Raw genomic sequence first — 6,000 nt, forward strand, 5'->3', positions numbered from 1 at the left:
GAACTACTCCAACCCTATCTGAAATAGAAAACCCTCTACACCAGAAGTGTTAATATTGCATGTTGAGAATACTTAGGGGTAGCAGGATCAGATTAAAATGTAATGGGGACAAATAAACAAAATAAATTAAAATATACTAAAACATAAATAATATTAATGTGAGGTTTTCTATGAAAATAAGACCTGCAGGGATTCATTTTCAAGTCCAGTCTTTGGTTAAAGACCTCTAGTGAGGGAGAACACAATAGCTGTTAAGGCAACTCATTGCACATTCAGAATAACCTTTCCTTCATTCCTTTGTGTTTCACATTTATATGGGGACTTTCAAACAGAAAAGATTATAGTAATTTTATTTTTTTAAAAGCTATTTTTTCCAATTACATGAAAAAAGTTTTAACTTTTTTTAAAATTTGAGTTTGAAATTCTTTCTCCCTCCCTGCCCCACCCCCCCACCACTGAGAAAAGTAATTTGAGATAAATTCACTGTGTGTAGTCATGCAAAACATTTTCATATTAGTCATGTTGTGAAAGAAAACACAGGCAAAAAAGACATATACAGTTAGCTAAAAAAACTAGTATGCTCAATCTATACTCAAACTCCTTCAATTCTTTCTCTGGATGTAGAGAGTACTTTTCATTGAGTCCTTCAGAATTATTTTAGATCATTATGTTGCTGAAAACAGCTAAGTCAGTTTCAACTGATAATCATACAACCTTGCAGTTGCTGCTTTCTGTGCTCTCTTGGTTCTACTAATTTTATTTTGCATCAGTTCATATAAGTCTTTCCAGGTTTTTCAGAAAGCATCCTGTCTATCATTTCTTATAGAACAAAAATAGTATTCCATCATAATCATATACCTTTCCCCAATTGATGGACATCCTTCAATTTCCAATTCTTTGTCACCACAGAAGAGGTAATAATAATAATAATAATAATAATAATAATAATAATAATAATAATATAAATGTTTTGGGTACACACACACATTCTTTTTCTTTTTCTTTTTTTATTTCTTTGGGATACAGATCAAATAGTGCTATTATGATTCAAAAGGTCTGCACAATTTTATAGTCTTTTGGACATAGGGTAATTCCTTTAAGTTCATGACTGTTTTCCAGATATCTTTAATGTGCACTGGATGTGCTGATTTTACCACCCCCCCCCTTTTCCTCTTTCAGAGGCTTCTGGGACCAGTAGATAAGAGAGTAAGATTACTATCTGGGTGGTTTGAAAATGAGTATAAACTCTGAGGTCAGGAGTGGTATTAGGAGGCATAAGATTAGAGGTAGAGCCATGGTAATAGAAAATGATTCATTTAAGAGCCATCTGATGTCTGGTGGCATGGTCAATCAGAGCAAGTAATATACAACAAGCATTATTATTATATTATTATTTTTATTGTCATATGAACCAGGTACTGTGCAAAGTGTTGGGAATACAAAGGTAAAATGAAAAAGTTTCTATCCTTTAGAGGCTTATTAGTAATGAGGGAATATGTACCCAGAGTCAAGTACTAGATTTTCTTTTTCAGTCAATGTCAGGATATTTTCTCTGTAGTATCAACTATCTTTATATAATGACAAAAGCAAATTGTTCCTTTCAAAATAGATTAAAGGCTCATTCGTGCCTACTTTACATTTTTGATTGATTCTTTGGATCTATATTGTCCCTGTGTATTTAATTACATTAATTGTGGGAGAGATATAAACTCCTAACCTTATATATACAAAAAAGGTAATTTTAGGAGAAAGTTTACAAGGGGTGGAAAAGCTCAAGGCGATGGAGATTGAACTAATTTTTGAACGGAACTAAGGATTCCAAGAGCAAGATGTAAGGAATAGGTGCATTTTAATCATGGAGCTTAGCCAGAATTCAAGGACATAGATGAGAGATGGAGTTGCTGTATGTAAAACAGTAAGTCAGTATAGCCAGATTTTAAAGCATATGTAGGAGAGTATTGTACAGAAAGACCTGGAGAGTAGAGAGGAACCTGCTTGTACATTATTTAATTTTCTAATTCAAATTCTTTCACAAATAATTAAAGTGTCAACCATAGAAATTATAAAAATAGAGGACACCTGAATAGAGAGTGCTAAACATAATGGGTTATTCCAAACAAGTCCTAACAATGGATGTGTATTGCTTTTTTTATTGAATTACAAAATTCATAGTTAATAGAAAGACAGAAATTAGAATGATTCTGGATTTCATTATGGCATGATAATGCCTTTCATGTATGTCATCAATAAAAGAATGAAATCTGGCACATGGGCTGAATACCAATGATGATGTATGTATGGGGTTTCTTTTTTGTTTTTTTACATTGACTTCGGATTTCCTTTTGAATATCCAGTAGATGAGAGATAGAATTTTTTTTATATGAGATGATTCTCAGAGATCCCTGAAACTCTCTAGGAGAGAGAAGAATGGAATAAGATTAAAAAAACTGGTGAGATCACTAAGTAAATATAAAAACTACAAAAAATTCCAACATATTATTCTTATTAATTCATTCATCTATCCATTCAAACAACATTATTATATAGTTCTAAATATACATACTGCTGTATTTTGTGCTAGTTAGTGGAGTGGGAATGAAGTAAAGTGAGGTAGGGAAAAAAAGGGTTAAGTCCTGGTCCCTCTAGATAATCATAGGGCCTAGGGGAATTACATAGAAAAATAAATAACTGTGAAATGAATATTAAATAATAAAGAATAAATTAAGTGCTACCTGAAGAGCTTGCTGAGGGGAGGTAAAGGAGGTAATCACTGAATGAGGAAATCAGAGAAAGCTTCCAGAAAGATATAAGCATAATCTTGTTGAAGAGATGAAAAAGGTAAAATAGAAAGATAGTTCTAAGGGCCATTACTTCTTCAATTTTTTGAAGAAAATAGACTATCATAGATGAATGGCATTTGGACATGAATCAGCAATGCAGAATAATAAAGACGCTACAGTTTTATAGTGTTTTACATTTATGAAACCATGTTATCTACAGGATTTATTTTGATCCACATGACAATCCAGTAAGATACTTTCTTTGAGGAAGAAGTACTCTGATTTTATCAGTTTGTAGAACTTCCATTTTTGAAACACCTGTCACAAGACGGTTGATTAATTTGTAACTTATAGTCTTAGATGCTCCTGGGGCAATAAGTCACTATTAAATGACTTGTCCATAATTATATGTGTGTATCACAGGTGGGATTTGAACACCGTATTTTATTTATTTATTTATTTTTGGTTTTTGCAGGGCAATGGGGTTAAGTGACTTGCCCAAGGTCACACAGCTAGGTAATTATTAAGTGTCTGTGGATTTGAACTCAGGTCCTCCTGATTCCAGGGCTGGTGCTGTATCCACTGCACCACCTAGCTGCCCTGAACATACATATTCTTGATTTCAAGGAAACACTATCTACTTATGAGGTATGCCACACATTATCATCCCTATTTTATATATATGAAGAAAACTGAGGATTAGAAAGGTTAGGTCATAGAGTCCCAGAATCATAGAATCTCAGTCTATTCTGGAAGAAAAATTCCTCTTACAACATATCTGCAAAGTGCTCATTTACCTTTTGCACCAGGGAGGAAGAAGTCAATGTTCTCAAGGTCAGACAGACCTCGGACTCCAACCCCAATGTTCTGATTCTGCTGATTGGATCCTTCATATCTTGACCTGAAGATACCAGAATATACTGACAGAATTATGGCATACAAACATTTAGAAAATAATATTGCTCTTTGGTTAGATGCTTGCTTTTAATAATCGCTCAGAGTTTTTCTCCTAGAACATCATCTTTGTAGAGGAAAGAGCAAAAAAAAATCAAGGTAGTGAGTGACCATGGTGGTGAACTTCTATAGATAGACCGAAAATCTTGCAAATCACTGTGGAAATGGGGATGGGGGAGGTCTTGAGCAGATTGATTTATAACAAAAGATTAGAGAAGCTAATTGAGCATAACTTAGTTAAGTAACTACTGAGATGTGATAATTATCATTGAATATCTGAAAGGGGTGATGTCCCAAAGATGGAGATCATTATTTTAGATTTGTATAGGGCCATAATTAGAGTTAATGTGCTAAAATGGAGAAATATCCAGTGGATTCAATGAAAAAAATCTTGAAAAATGAGTCTTTTCCGAGGTTTTCAGGAAAGCATAGTTGCACTGCAGTCAAACTCAGCAAGGATTTAAGGTATAGAGTAGAAATGATACTACATTATCACTCAGCTATCAAACTAAAGGACATCAATTATTATTTACTTACATTATATATGTGTAAATACACTATATATTAGTGAATATAAACCTTGAATACTTATCATTCAGGGCATCTCTCTTTTCTATTGGTTATATTTAATTCAAAGAATTTTAGTATATTAGTTAAACATCCTGATCTAGTCAATAACCAAAAAAAAAATTAAGTATCTACTATGGACAGGGTACTATACAAGCTATTCTAGATGCAAATTCAGAAATAAAATAGTCCCTCACCTTCAAGGAGTTTACATTCTATTGGTCAATATATTTACACTTTTTTTGTGTAGTGTTGTGGGGATGCATCCGAACCTGATGTTTCATCACTTCAAATAATTCCTGGTAAATAAATTCATTCTCTAAATGCAGATTGACAAGAGTCATATTACTTTTGAGTTTTCCAGAGTTTCTTGGGCATCCTGAGACATGCAGTGACATAGTAAATGTGTGTCAGACTCTGGTTTTCCTGATTCCAAAGCCCTTCTTCCAGCCACAATGCCACACTGATTCTCATGTACAAATAGATAAACAAGTACAAAGTATATATATAAAGTAATTTCAAGAAGGATACAACACTAATAATAAAACTAAAGGGTATCAGGAAAGATTTCCTCCTGGATCACTGCTTTATCATGATGGAGGGGCTTGTGTAGCTCAATGAAAGCAACAGTTATGCCATACAGGGTTACTTGTGACAGACAAGTCATGATTCAGAGTTTTGACAAAAGGTGACCAAGTGGAGAAAGAAATGGCAAACCACTACAAAGAGGTAATAGATTTAGGGTACAGAATAAGAAGCATACATATACATACAAGTGAGCATATATGCAATCGCTGAGGGAATTTGTTTTGCTAGGTTATGCAGATTTGTTATAAAGTTTTTGTTTTTGTTTGTATTTTATAAAGAATTGGAAGAGAATATATTTCTATTTTTTAAAAGTAGAAGATGACATGAAATTATTTATTTTTAGATGAAATCACTATATTATTAATTTTACTTAATTTTAATTTATTTCAAGAGAGCTCTCACAAAGCAAGAATAATTTGTAAAGGTTTATAATGTATTAATAAGGCATAAAACTTTTTTAAAAAGAATAAAAGAATCTAGCAAATGCAATCAATAGCTGAAAAAATATTTCCTCTATATTGTATCCAACATATGAACATCTAAGCTTGAAAGATTGATAGTGGGGAGGGGAGTTATTACCTCAAGAGTTCTCTTATTCGATTTTTGAATAGCTCTAATTATTGTTTATTCTTTAATGAAGCCTTAAACTTCCTTTCTAAAACCTCTAACCCTAGTTGGAGTTCTAGTTTTGCTTTCTAGGTCAATAATAAGTCTATTCCTCTCCAAATAGCAGTTCTTTAAAGAAGTGATCATCTTTCCTGTTCCCCATCACAAGTTTTTTCTAAGTATTTCTCCCTTTACCCATGTAAAGACATGTGATATTTTGATGACAGTGCTGTTTCAGTCCAGTGCAGATATATATATACCTATTTCATCTGCTAATAGTCAGATGGACCTCATCCAAACATGATGAAGAGCATCTTATCTTTCTTACTATGCCTATCTCTGTATGGCAGGCAGTCTGACCATGTGCAGACTAATAAACTGTAAAATACCATATCAAGATTGGTTGGTTGGTTATTATTGCTGTCATTTCTTTTGTCCTGTTTCTTAAGCTTGTAAAGTTTTAAATTTCTAGCTTGGTTTCCCTTTCTTTTAATAAATTTTACTT

At 32.9% G+C, this 6,000-nt stretch overlaps 1 long non-coding RNA gene across 1 annotated transcript; it reads right to left on the reverse strand.

The window, feature by feature from the left end:
* Window positions 1-2,141: 2,141 nt before the first annotated feature.
* Window positions 2,142-5,745, reverse strand: LOC141515096 (uncharacterized). The gene is made up of 3 exons (XR_012476217.1): window positions 5,469-5,745; window positions 3,578-3,681; window positions 2,142-2,412 (listed from the first exon to the last, which is right to left on the reverse strand). It is a non-coding gene; the product is annotated as an uncharacterized LOC141515096 (long non-coding RNA).
* Window positions 5,746-6,000: the final 255 nt, after the last annotated feature.

Source organism: Macrotis lagotis, chromosome 1 (assembly GCF_037893015.1).
Source record: "Macrotis lagotis isolate mMagLag1 chromosome 1, bilby.v1.9.chrom.fasta, whole genome shotgun sequence".
NCBI classification, from domain to species: domain Eukaryota; kingdom Metazoa; phylum Chordata; class Mammalia; order Peramelemorphia; family Peramelidae; genus Macrotis; species Macrotis lagotis.